This window comes from Chrysoperla carnea, chromosome 5 (assembly GCF_905475395.1).
Source record: "Chrysoperla carnea chromosome 5, inChrCarn1.1, whole genome shotgun sequence".
Classification (NCBI taxonomy): Eukaryota; Metazoa; Arthropoda; class Insecta; order Neuroptera; family Chrysopidae; genus Chrysoperla; species Chrysoperla carnea.
This window is the reverse complement of record NC_058341.1, coordinates 21,628,535-21,642,078: the sequence shown is the minus strand read 5'-3', so window position 1 is coordinate 21,642,078 and position 13,544 is coordinate 21,628,535.

Sequence of the window (13,544 nt, the reverse complement as noted above, 5' to 3'; positions counted from 1 at the left end):
TTTTATACCATTATTATTATTGTTATTATTGTAATTGTTTGTATAATTACAATTGCATGTTAATTCATCATGATCCTCTTCTGATGTGAATAAATGAATTTTTGTTAATATATCTTCATCATATTTAACAAAACCAAATTCTTCATTTAACATTGAACTAGTTGTTGACATTTTTGTTATATTTTGATTATTTATCCTATAAACACACAAAAAACAAAATTAAATTAGAAATTTTTAGAAATTGTCTTTTATTATTGCTAAAAATAACTTTTTTTTGTATATTTATATTTTTTTTTTTGAATATTAAGTGTTTATTAAAAATTGCATTTTTAATTTGCATAAACATGGTTTATTGAAAAAGAAGAGATATGATAATTAATCAGTGGCGGATTTAGAGTTTTAATTTTGAGAGAGCAATTGGGTTTTCTTTAGGTTTTGTTCTATGATATGACTGAAAATTATGATCAAAAATCAAGCAACAAAAATCATAATTTTATATACTTTTACGCTTGATCCTGATCAATCTGATCCTGGATTTATGCTCAGCCTTAGTCTGTCTCTAACGAAACAGTTTGAATGTATAGGACAGTTTGAGTCATTGGGTTTTATTTGACTGAAATCTTAAATTTGATGTCAGCTTTTAAAAATATTATTAAAACTTTATATTGGTGGGAGCGCATGTCAATACATTATGGAGTTGTATTATAAATATATATATAAAGAGCTATACTGTGAGCCCAGTAAACTTTTAGTTTTAATAAGAAGATAATCAATTTTCGGGTATTGTCGACCGTTACCCGACACTAAAAAAAGTGGAGAGTCCGAAGTCCGAAATTTGAAAATTCAATGACAGTTTATTTTAATTTTTTTACTATATTTTTTATACAAATTTAAACATCAAAGTCGATTTTCAATTATTATTAATTTCGAAAATACAATGGCATAAATTATAAAAGCAAATAATTGATAAAAGACCAATTAAAAATTTGCTCGGCTTAGAACTTTAAAAACGTAGCTTTCTCAATTTAGTTAGGTAACCTAAAAACTACATTCACATAAATTTTTGACTCGCTATAAATAAATCCAAAAATTATACACTCTACACCTATCTCCAAATAACCAGTTTTTAAATTTTGTAAATTTCACTTGTGAGATATCATGCACAAAAGAGAGTCAGGCGGACAGATCTGTGGATTTAATTAGATAATGCAACCACACCTGTACTTTAAATGTTAATTATAATACACCCATAAACCGTTAGAAGGGTAGAAATCCCCTTTAATAATACTTCCGGTAACAGGTAACATATTGGTAATGAATCGCACATAGGTAGATTTAATGCAGGCGCGTATGAAATAAGTTTTATTAAAAAGGAGTCGTGGAAAATCATAATTAATAGAGGAAAAAATTGAGAGCTTTGAATATTTCACACAGTAAAAAATATTTGATATTGCTGATTTATTCAAAGGTTTTAAAATGAAATATAAGCAAGTATGTCAAATGAAATGCAGCTCATGATTTAATATTACTGACTTAAAACTCCCTTCCAAATTATATCTCTTAATATATTTTTAGACATCGAGTTTTTTGTACATGTTGCATTTGTTTTGAAACAGAGTATACATTTTGAATACAGAGTGGTGCAGAAATAAAGAGCTTTCTTTGAAATATACTCAAATTTTTGCAATCAACTTGTATTTTTAATATGATATGTTTATATGTTTCACATTGGTTGTTAAAAGCCGTATTTAGAGATTATATTGATCAACTATCGATTGCGTTCCGGTACGTAAACGTAAATTCTGCCATCACACCCACAGAATTACAATCATGCTTAATGAGGATACATATTAAAACATGAACTGTTATACTAGACGAGGAAATTTAGCATTTTACCTCTAAAATTTCCGAAGTAAAATTCTTAATTCGGAAATTTTCGCGGTTTTGACGTTTTTTGCGTTAAAATTCCTCATCTATACATATACTTGCCAATTATATGATAAAACAAAACTGTCTAGCAATCTTAGGTTTATTACACCGTAGTGTATGCAAATATGTCAATTTGTTTCAACATCGCCGAGTGCAAAACGTGCCGAAAAAAGTGGGTCTGCTTAAATAATATAACCGCTTGTTCGTTCTTTTGAAATTGACGGATTTATGTTGACATTCGATCAACTCTGACTGCCTAAGCAAATAGAAATGATTTTGGATATCACTATGCTACGCAAATTCTTGCTCTAGTATCGACCAATGTTCTTACGAAAAGTACTTTATTTGATAGATCAATTTTGAAAAAAAAATTAATTGTTTATTATCTTGTTTTGAAGATAGAAAATATTATTCTTGAAAACAATTGTTCAATTCTTTAAAATGGTTATTATTTTTCATATTTACCTTAGAAAAACCGAATGAGCTTTACTGGGCATAGGTCCTATCCAAAGTCTTTTTTTGCAAAGGTTGTAAAAATAATCTGTATTGGTTTTGGCGCAGAGAAGTAAAAAAGGTTTTCTTTAATGTATAAAAAACAGTTTTTTATGCAATTAATATATTCCATTCGAGTTGCAATGTTTTAATTTTAAAACGAATTTATTTTCCCGAATAATATTATAGAGTGAATACTTTGTGCCACTTTGTATAACTCTGTAACGGTTTTTTGTATGATGAATACCTATATTTAAAAACATATGTTGTAAATAATGAATGGAAATAAAACACTCATGATATTTTACAGGTGCTTTTTTTTTATTTCGTTCTCAATATAACAATAAAACAAGTGAAAACAAACAATTGACTGAGTTAATTGTTGAAATACCATGTATAGACAGGGTTGATTATTCTGTCATATTATACATACATACATGTTACACATATATAACTGATATGCCCATATAATACTACAATTTTCACATTATATGCGCTCTCACGAGTAAACAGTGATGTTTACGAAAAAATGTTTCAAACAAAAGTTGTTTATTTTTTTGCATTTTTTACATTTAAACTTTTGTTCTAGCTCTAACAGTTTATAAGATGGGTCCTGCGGACCCAAGACCCAATTGATCTATGTTGCTCATTTACGAACTTGACCTCACATTTTACGTCCTCAGCACGCTATAAAGTTTGATATTTATTTTCGTTTTTGAGTAATCGTGATGACAGACGGACAGACAGGCGATAGACGACAGACAGACAGACAACCGGAAATGGACTAATCAGGTGATTTTATGAACACCTATACCAAAATTTTGTTCATAGCATCAATATTTTTAAGCGTTACAAACTTGGGACTAAACTTAGTATACCTTGCATATTACATATATGCATGGTATAAACACTATTAGTCTTATAAATGAATACCTAGAATCGTTAGTCAGACAGGTGGTAAATAGAGTAAACCGCTGTATATTGCAACTAAATAACCTTCATAATAATATATAATTATTTTTAATATTTTACACTTAGGGTAATAAGGTCAGATGCACAAAAAATTGCATTGTCATTCCAAATAAATATTTATACTTCCGATAGAGAAAAGATGAGCCTCGTCTTGCATCGATCGTTACTTTAAAACGAATATTTTGCTATGTGATTTCAATAATCACATAGCAAAATATCTATGTGATCCTTTTTTTGGAAAGAAATTTAAATATCGTAACCCCATAGCAAACAAATATTCATATGATTCGATTTGCTTTTAGTTTGGAGGATTGGAAAAAGGTAAGTATGATAATTAAGAAAAAAGTTTTTTACGTTGGCCAGAGTGCTGCGTTGTTTATCCTACGCGGATAAAAGGAACTTTTCAAGTGATCACGTATATTTTTTTAAAAATGTATGAGGGTTAAAAAATAGAGTATGATTGTATTTTCATATGTGAATCGATTTCTCCGTCAATATTGGACTGATTTTGAAAATTTTTGTTTGTTTGAAAAGTCATATTTTTCAGATGGTCCCATAATTATTACATGAAAATCGGTTCAGTAGATTTTATGATATGGACTACCGGGTGTTATTGACTTAGTTTATTACGTACTAAAGTACATATAAACTCATTAAAAACAGAAAACAGAATCGACGAAAAATACGCAAAATAAATCAATAATTTTAAAGTACCGACTAGAATCAATTATTTCCTTGGAAGCAATTACGCTTTAAAGTCGATGTCAATGAATCAATTTTTAGCTAAGGATACCTTCGGTTAGCGTCGACGTCAATGCTTAGTTGCTAACAAAGAAATTATAATTCATCGGAGTACTCAAAGTATCGGAACCGATAATTATTCTACTTTATTCAAAGAAACATTGGCATTTTTATTCAAAGAAAAAATTGCTTTTTTCAAGTACAGAATGTAACTTTTTAACTATTTTTCAAATTTCCTGGGATTTCCGCAACGGTAAAAACTTTTCAAGCAATATTCTTTATTTACAAACTTAACTTTTATCATTACATTTTACCTTTAAATGCTGATATACAGAATCATAAAATTATCAACAAATTATGATTTTTCAACTAGACCGTGAGCCGTCTAGTTGAAAAATCTAAATACTAAATGAAAACGTTGGAAAAATGTACAATGTTTAACCTCTTTACTATTTTATTCAAAATTTAAATCCCATAATTATTTCTCACCGTTTCGTGCTAAAATTCTATAAAAACCAAACTTATAATAACATTTAAATAACTTTTATTTTAAAATCACTTGAACTTTTTAATCATAACTAAAGAACTATTATAAAATCACACTATTCTTCATGTGACAATTACAATCAAATAAAAACTTTATCAGAGCAATTAACACAAATCAGTGTTAATAATTAAATATTAAGTGTTCGTATTCAAACTAATTAAAAATTATTTTAATAAATGTTTTATATATATATTTACAAATTATTTTTACGTAAAATTAATGCGTTCTCTTTCTTTTTTTCGTTAAAAATATGATAATTGATAATGAGATAATTTTTTTCACACTCATATTTCTAGATTAGAATCCAAATATTTCATATAATTATTTAATGGTCCTAATTACGGAATTTTTATTATCTTTTATTAAGGTAGGTTGGTCGTAAAGTTATATAAATATTTTTTTTTTAAGAGATTGCACATTCGTTCTTCTTTTTTTACCTGTTCGTATCAGTAGCTAAGCTAAGAATGTAACGGTGAAGGCAATGCGATGTTAAAATTACACAGTAAAAGTTAAAAGCGCTTGTAAAAATTATAATATCCAGTATTTTCAGTATGGTGGCTACTGTAAAACCTACTTTACGACAGAATATTTTTCATAGGTAAAGAATTGTACTTACTATAAAATCACAAAGTCTCAGAAACTTCGACCATTTAGAACGCGAGATTATTAAAGCCTAAGTTCCTTATTTTGATCAAATTACGTCGAAAGGACAACCTATGGCATTAATTATCTCGCGTTCTAAACGGAGAAATTTTTGAAATATTAAGAATTAATAGTACACACATATCAGTTGAATACATTTTAATTTCTCTTATGAGATAATTCTTTAGGATCGAATTCGTGATTTTGACGTGATTGTTGATTTTTTACGAAAATATCGAAATACTTCTTCTTGATTTTTCTATCCTGTGGCGATAAACCTTCCAAAAACAATTTATTGTCAGTTATCTGCATAGCTATTAAAAATTTTTGGCTATATTCAAATGAAATAAAACTATTATTTTAAAATGAATCGTTAGTTTCTACCGTTTCCACATCGAAACAAAATTTCAAACAGATGTAATAACTAAAAGTAATAATAAAAATATGAGAATTTTTTGACATTTATAACTTAGTTTGGAAATTCAATTTGCTCAGTTTGTCGTATATAGAGGAGTTGGTTAGAGTCTGAAGTTTTTAGTCCTTGCATTCAAAAATGGGACACTATTACAGAAATATTTTTCTGTCTATTTTTCCCGGATTCATTTTTTCCAGTATATTTTCATTCCACCGTTGATAATTGTCTAAATAATGCGATAAATTAGATATTTTTAACTTTGATTGTCTCGAATGAACTACCTTCAGTAGATAAAGTAAACTTTGATCTTGTTAGAAGATTCCATAAAAACTTGTTCGGAATTCTTTTATTATTGATTTCCAAATATAGATAAATACAAAATACTTCATAGATAACAAATTAAGAAATTAGAAATTAAATGAATCGATTATGAAGAAAATCCATCGTTGCGTCAAAGACTACGAGTTTTGATGATTTAAATTAACTTAACGTCAGACTACGAGTTTCCAGAATTTTCACTTGTTTTCAATTATAGTAAGATATCGCTGTATCAATTAAATAACTTGAAAATTTGATCATTTTCATGTTTTCGTTATTATTTTACAGCCAACCAAATTACAATCGAATTATTTCTTGAAATTTCAAGAAATAATAAACAAAATTTGCTGTGTAATTGCAAAGCAAAAAATTTCGAAACTCAAAAACAGTGGCAAAATGTTTGAAACATTACCTGCATGTTTTTATGATAGAAAAAATTTTAATAATTTATTAAAAATTTGTAAAGATTTGTTCAAACTATTGCAATAATTACAGGTTCTATAAATAGGCAGAATAATAATTATTAATTATTCAAAACTATAGGTAGTCATGACAAAAGTAAACAATAAAATACTACACGTTTACTACGGAATTATAATCATGTGTATGACATACCTAATTGTTTTTGTTTAATTAAGTATAACAAAAACAAAAACTAATTAATTTATTGTAAAACGCGCTTGCGCTTGAACAGAATGAAAAGATCGTGGAATAGGCTTATAGGGGATACATAATTCCCAATGGTAGTGTCGAAACGGATACATAATTCTTTAATAATAAAATAATTTTCTTTAACAGTGAGAATTTCAGGATACAAATGACACTCTTGGCTAAAAATACAACGATCTTCCAAAATTTCAAGTTAATTCATCGACTATTTTTCTATTTTTGCGTCCACAAACATACGAAAGCTAAATTTTGATATATCGTGACTTTTCTATAAACTAACATTTCCACCAAATTCCTTCTGTTAGTAATTTATTTGCCTCAAAACCTGACTACACTGGCCAAATAACAGAAATAACATCAAGTTAAATAATTGATTATATTAATTAATTTTTATATTTAAAATTATAATTATATATTTAATTGTAAAAATTACATGATTTTTTTAATTGTTATCTAAACATAATATTTATACATACAATGAATAATTTCAATTATAATTTTTATTATTAGAATATAATATAAAAAACTAATAATAATATTTCCTATAAACTTTTTATTTATTACATAAAAAAAAATATAATTCTAAATTTATTTTCTGTTGGGAACAAAAATGATTTTGACAAAAGTATCTTTCACATCAGCTTATGGGTGGTAAATATAGGAAACATCACAATGTATTAATTATATTATTATAGAACAAAACTTTTTATTTAATAAAAATTGTGTATTCTTTTGATAAGAATTATAAATTTATGTAATATGTCCGATTTATGTATTTGTTTTATATATCCGAGCGTCTTGCAACATACAATTTTTAATACAAGTTCGAAAATCCATCGAATGCATGTACGACTTTGCTTTGTAGACAAACACCTAAGCAACGCCTGTTGTTTGTACTCGATATAATTTCGGAATAAATTCTCAAATATACTTAGTTCTTTTTGTTTTATTTCGTATTTTATATTTCAGCAATTTCAGATGTAAGAGCAAATTTTTACAACATCATGGTCTCTCGATTATAATTGATGATTTTTAATATAATGCATACAGTGTAAACTAAATATTGACAAATACTTGTCTAGTAATTTTTTATTAAAGAGAGAATTGAAAAAAATACACTCGAACCAGGACTCGAACCCGGATTTCTTGGATTCATGTCAAGCGCCCTACCAATTAGTGATTCATTGTACTTGTTAATTGTTCAAAATTTCTTCCACCATTTTCTGGCTTTTAGCTTTATTTAAATACAATTTTACCAATTATAAATCCACTATAGCCAATTGACCATCTTAGCTTATACTTACTTTATTATTAATTTGAAGAGTGTCTTTTTACAACGAAATTGTTTTTTAGTAAATAGATATTTATTGCATCTAGCTAAGAAATGGTGACCGGAAAATGTTGTCTTCGGGAGCTTAGACTCTTCTTTGTTTGTAATTCATTGAAAATCCTATTTTATTGTATATGAGAGGACATATTAGCAAATTATTTAAAATGTTACAAAATGAGATTTGATATAATTTTTTCAACTACTGTAATATCATAAAATTATTGTCACACATAAAAATGTAATAAATGTTACAACATATTTTTGTGGGCTAGACATTTTTTCATCGCGCTATTCTTAAAAATATAACAGCATTACTAAAAATTATATTTAAAAAACTGTATTATAAATTTTTTATTAAATATTTCTATAAGGTTCCATTTCAATCTAAATGATATATTAGTTCCAAATTAAGAAACAAGGGCCCATAAACTTTCATTAAGATTAAATATTTTAAATATTTCGATAATTTTAACATAATTTTATAGTAACAAATTAGACTTAGTCTCCACACCGGAAGATCAAAACTCTATCACTAGAACCGGGATCCCAAATTATTTATTTTTATTATTTAAATTTTTAACTTATTTTAATTCTCTTTAATTAAGATTAGCTCGGCAAATGAATAGTCGATCTTTTTGTGTCGATTTGCTTGTGTTAAGCTTTTGATACTCTTCAAACGCGTTTTCTCGGTACCTCTTTTGTAGAATCGCATGACCAACTAACACCTTCAACCAATCAAATTCAAATATTAACTGTACCTTTTTTAATGACATTTTCTAATAAACAAATTGTGATTTATCATAGAAATTACTAGAATTTTTTTATATTTTATCACGAGTTATAAATCAGATTAAATGTTTGTGTTTTTAGAATAGCAAAAACACTTTTTTGTTCCACTGTACAGCACCATTCTCTACAAAAAGAAGGGACTTAAAAAATCCTTTATATGAGTAAGACTTAATCTTCAAAACCTAGACTAGGATCGAGTCTTATTTTTCAATTTGATTTTCTTCCTAATTTCCATTTTCCTAGCTAATCTAGCTAAGTTTCCTTTTTCTTAGACCATTGATGTTTTCATTCTATAGGTCATATTGATCTGAAACGCCAAAATAAACTCAGTGACTTAGTCAAACCAGACAAAGTAAGTATAAAAATTTCATTGGATGGTATATTTCATACTTGTTTTTTAAAATTTGTATAAAATTATTTTTAGCAAAAAATATTAATGACGCATATTCTCACCATTTGATTCCACATTAAACCATAAAAATTATAATTTTATTTATGCAATAATTACAGTAATTATTAATTAAAGCTTAGCAAATAATTTTTGTTTTGTTATAAATTAAAACTCATATTGTAATTAAAAATATAAAGTACTTTTTTTTCACTTACAGTAAGTAAGTACCAACATAAACAAAAACCAACCATGCAGTTACAACAATATTATTATGAATATGAATGATTGCACACACGTGGGAGACGAAATATTATAATAATGTCTATTCTTATGTGTCCTCCACAAGAATTACCGTCAATGTTGACACCGTCACCAAGTTTTTGATTTATGTATAACAATTGTTCCATTAAATTCTTTCCAATTTGATAATGTAGGGAAGATGAAATTTCATTATTTTTTAATTTAGCCAAATTTTGGAATTGATTTAGCGGACCTTCAGAGATAATTAAGTGTTTTTACAAAAAAAAAGAAGAAATTTTTGCTTTTGATACAAAGCTCCTAATTTTGGTATGATTATAAAGCTTAAAACTTGAGAAATATTGATAAAACTTTTTTTTTGTAAATGTTAAAACATTTTTAAAAGCTCTTATTGACTAAAAATCCAATATGTATTACTACTTCGTCATTTATCACTTTGTATAAAAAAAAATTGTTTGAATAAAATAATTAATTTATCGTAAACTGTACAAGAAATCGACTTGAAATTTATACAGAAGGCGTATTACATACTCATTAATTCACACAAAATTTCTATCTTAAATCGAACCCAATTTAGCAAAAATCAAATTTACATTTTATTGATTAGTTGTCGTTTCTAGCGGTAGTTCTGGTGGCTTGGTAGAATGTTGGACTTGTAATTAATATAGGTTTAGTATTCAAAGCGCATGCAAGACAGTCACTTGCAAACTACTAAAGTACGTTTTCTGTAATTTTGCGCGATTATATTAAAAATTTCATAAGATAATCTTTTATAGTTTATCGTCAATAAGAATTTTTCATTTGTGCAATAAACAATAAAAATCTAGTTAAACAAGTAGTAATCATAGTACGAATTATTTCGAATCGCAATCATTACATCATTTTTATGTATAATAATTAATCTTTTTTTTTTCTGTCATATTTCAAATCGTAAGGATATTATGACTGAATAATAAAAATAGTAGTAATGATGATTATTGTTGAAGATGTTTTAAGTTATTAAATAATGATAAATTATATTAATTTTATAAAAATATAATAAAAAAATAAGAACAAAAACAAATTATTATATTATATTGTTTTGCAACTTACTGTTGATTTTGTAATAGCTAATAAATAAATTGAGTTGAGATGCGTTTTAGTTTTAAAAAAGAATACCTTGTGATGATTCTATTTATTGTGATTTACGTTTTAAATATAAGACAGTGGGAATGCCATACAACGTCTGTGCACAGATATCTTGAAAAAGAAAAAAAATATAGTTCTGAAAATAGTAGTTTTTTCGTCAGGTATACATTTTGAAAAAAAATATTTCACTTAAAAAGGAAATATATTACGCTTTTTAAAATCATTTTTGTATTGATATATATCATAAAAATTCACGTGATATATATCGGATATACATCATGATATATATCGATTGATATATATCCTCGAACCCTGCTCGAAAACTAATAGAGCTAGGTTAATTTTGACCAAAAATTTGAAAAGTATGACCCAAATTTAGTAGGATTACATACTTGGTTTATCAAAATTGGATAAAATTTGGATGTGATAGAGCAAAATTAAATTTTTTGGATTCTGATGACGTCATAAAGTTCAAAAATTCAATTTTTTTAATAGCACAGGCAACTGTTATCCGATCTTCTTGGCATTTTTGTTGAAACCAACCAATTTTGAGTCATTCTTTTCAGCTGTGATGTCAGTTTTTCGCTAGCTATCACAGATGTGCTTAATTTCGGAACCAAGCGTCCACATTCTTGACTCTTATAGAGCTAGGGTAATTTTGATCATAAATTTGAAAATTATGGCCCAAATTTACTAGGATTACATACTTGGTTTATCAAAATTGGATAAAATTTGGATGTAATAGAGCAAAATTAAATTTTTTGGATTCTGATGACGTCATAAAGTTCAAAAATTCAATTTTTTTAATAGCACAGGCAACTGTTATCCGATCTTCTTGGCATTTTTGTTGAAACCAACTAATTTTGGGTCATTCTTTTCATCTGTGATGTCAGTTTTTCGCTAGCTATCACAAATGTGCTTAATTCCGGAACCAGGCGTCCACATTCTTGAAATCTTATAGAGCTAGGGTAATTTTGATCATAAATTTGAAAATTATGGCCCAAATTTAGTAGGATTACATACTTGGTTTATCAAAATTGGATAAAATTTGGATGTGATAAAGCAAAATTAAATTTTTTGGATTCTGATGACGTCATAAAGTTCAAAAATTCGATTTTTTTAATAGCACAGGCAATTGTTATCCGATCTTCTTGGAATTTTTTTTGAAACCAACTAATTTTGGGTCATTCTTTTCAGCTGTGATATCATTTTTTCGCTAACTATCACATATGTGCTTAATTCCGGGACCAAGTCTCCACATTCTCGAACTGGAAAATCATTTTAATTGTAAAATTACATGAAAAACAATTTAAAAAAATAGATTTTGCTTATGGTAAAAATTATTCGTTCATTAAAAATTAAATACCCTGTTTAATTCGACTAAAACGAAACCATGAGTCTCGGTCTTCTAGGATTCTAAGGGAATCAAGTTCTTTACGGCTTACCACACCTTCGACAATGAATTTAATCACACAATAAAAGACACTTTAAATATATTAAATATATACACTTTATGATTTTTTATCCTATATAGTCTTCATTATTTATATGTATTGACGGTGTTAACGGTGGTAACAAATCTAGGATATCGATTCGATTTCACCTTGTTATAACTATCGAAAGCTATTCCTTCCTTTTCACATTCCGGGAGAGCATCTTAGCCATTTTATAACGGTTAGTAGTGATTATCAGTCCAATAGAACTTCATATCAACTATTCAGAAAATCACCATCTTTGATGATAAAGATATAATGCATGGAAGTAACAAAAATATATTTCATGTTAAAATGATTGATTTAACTTTTAATTTAAAATGTTTTTCACATAATTATTAAATTTTATAATAAGAGTTTAAATAGTCACAGTTCAATAGGAAGATTTTAGTTGATCAGTTGATACTACCTACTGTAATTGCATTGCCCTAAGGTTTTTTTTAGAAATAGTATCTCACGATAAACTGTTATAAATAATAATCTATGGCCATGGTATTCAAAAAAAAAAGTGTATGTCGTGTAACATCCATCAGATGGTCAATTTTCTCTTACGCAATCAATAATCATTGTTATATCACTTTTTTTTAATAAGAAATTGTTGATACTATTGGCATAAAAAGTGATGAACATGTTACAAAATTGTTACTGCCTATTTGTGGTAAAGAAATGCGAGCTTTAAGAAATATGTTTAGATCTGAAATCAATAGCCTGCATTTTTCACATTTTTCCTGCCTAATTAATTGAATTTTTATGTATTCTAAAACGACGGAAAACAGAGAAAGTAGATTTAAAAATTGTGAAATAAAAATTTTTTTTATACAATAGATTTTTAAACGTAAGTTTCAATTTGTTTCAATCAACTGCATTAGAATCAGCTCAATTTCTATCTCTCAAAAATATTGTCGGATCGACAAAGGCTTCTTATTATTTTTATATACAGTAGTCTTTCTGAATACTATATTCAAAATTTAAGCTTCAAAAAATTCAACTCATGAATTTTAAGACACATTGTAAATTTTAATTATGAGAACTATTTTCAATCAGCAAATTCAGAACATATGAAATTTAGCTCTAAGCCCTTTATGCCTTTTCATAAACTTCAAGGATTTTTTAAACATTTTTACCCTTTAACATGTCCAATAGGGTTTTCTCAATTGCCATCCCATTTTAAACTACTTATCTCAGCCTTGTAATATCTTAAGCAATATTTTAATTACTATTAATTAACTTATACATACTACATTAGTTAGCTGCATTGTATGATTGCGTAGATTCATTTATTAATTTTTTATAAATTTCTTTGTAGCTAATAGCTGTGGACGAAATCAAGCGTGATTATGAATAATTTTCGGATAAACGGAAAAATGAGTAGTTTTTATTTATAATAACAGATGGCATTAGAAAAATAGTATTTGTCTATTATCATAGAG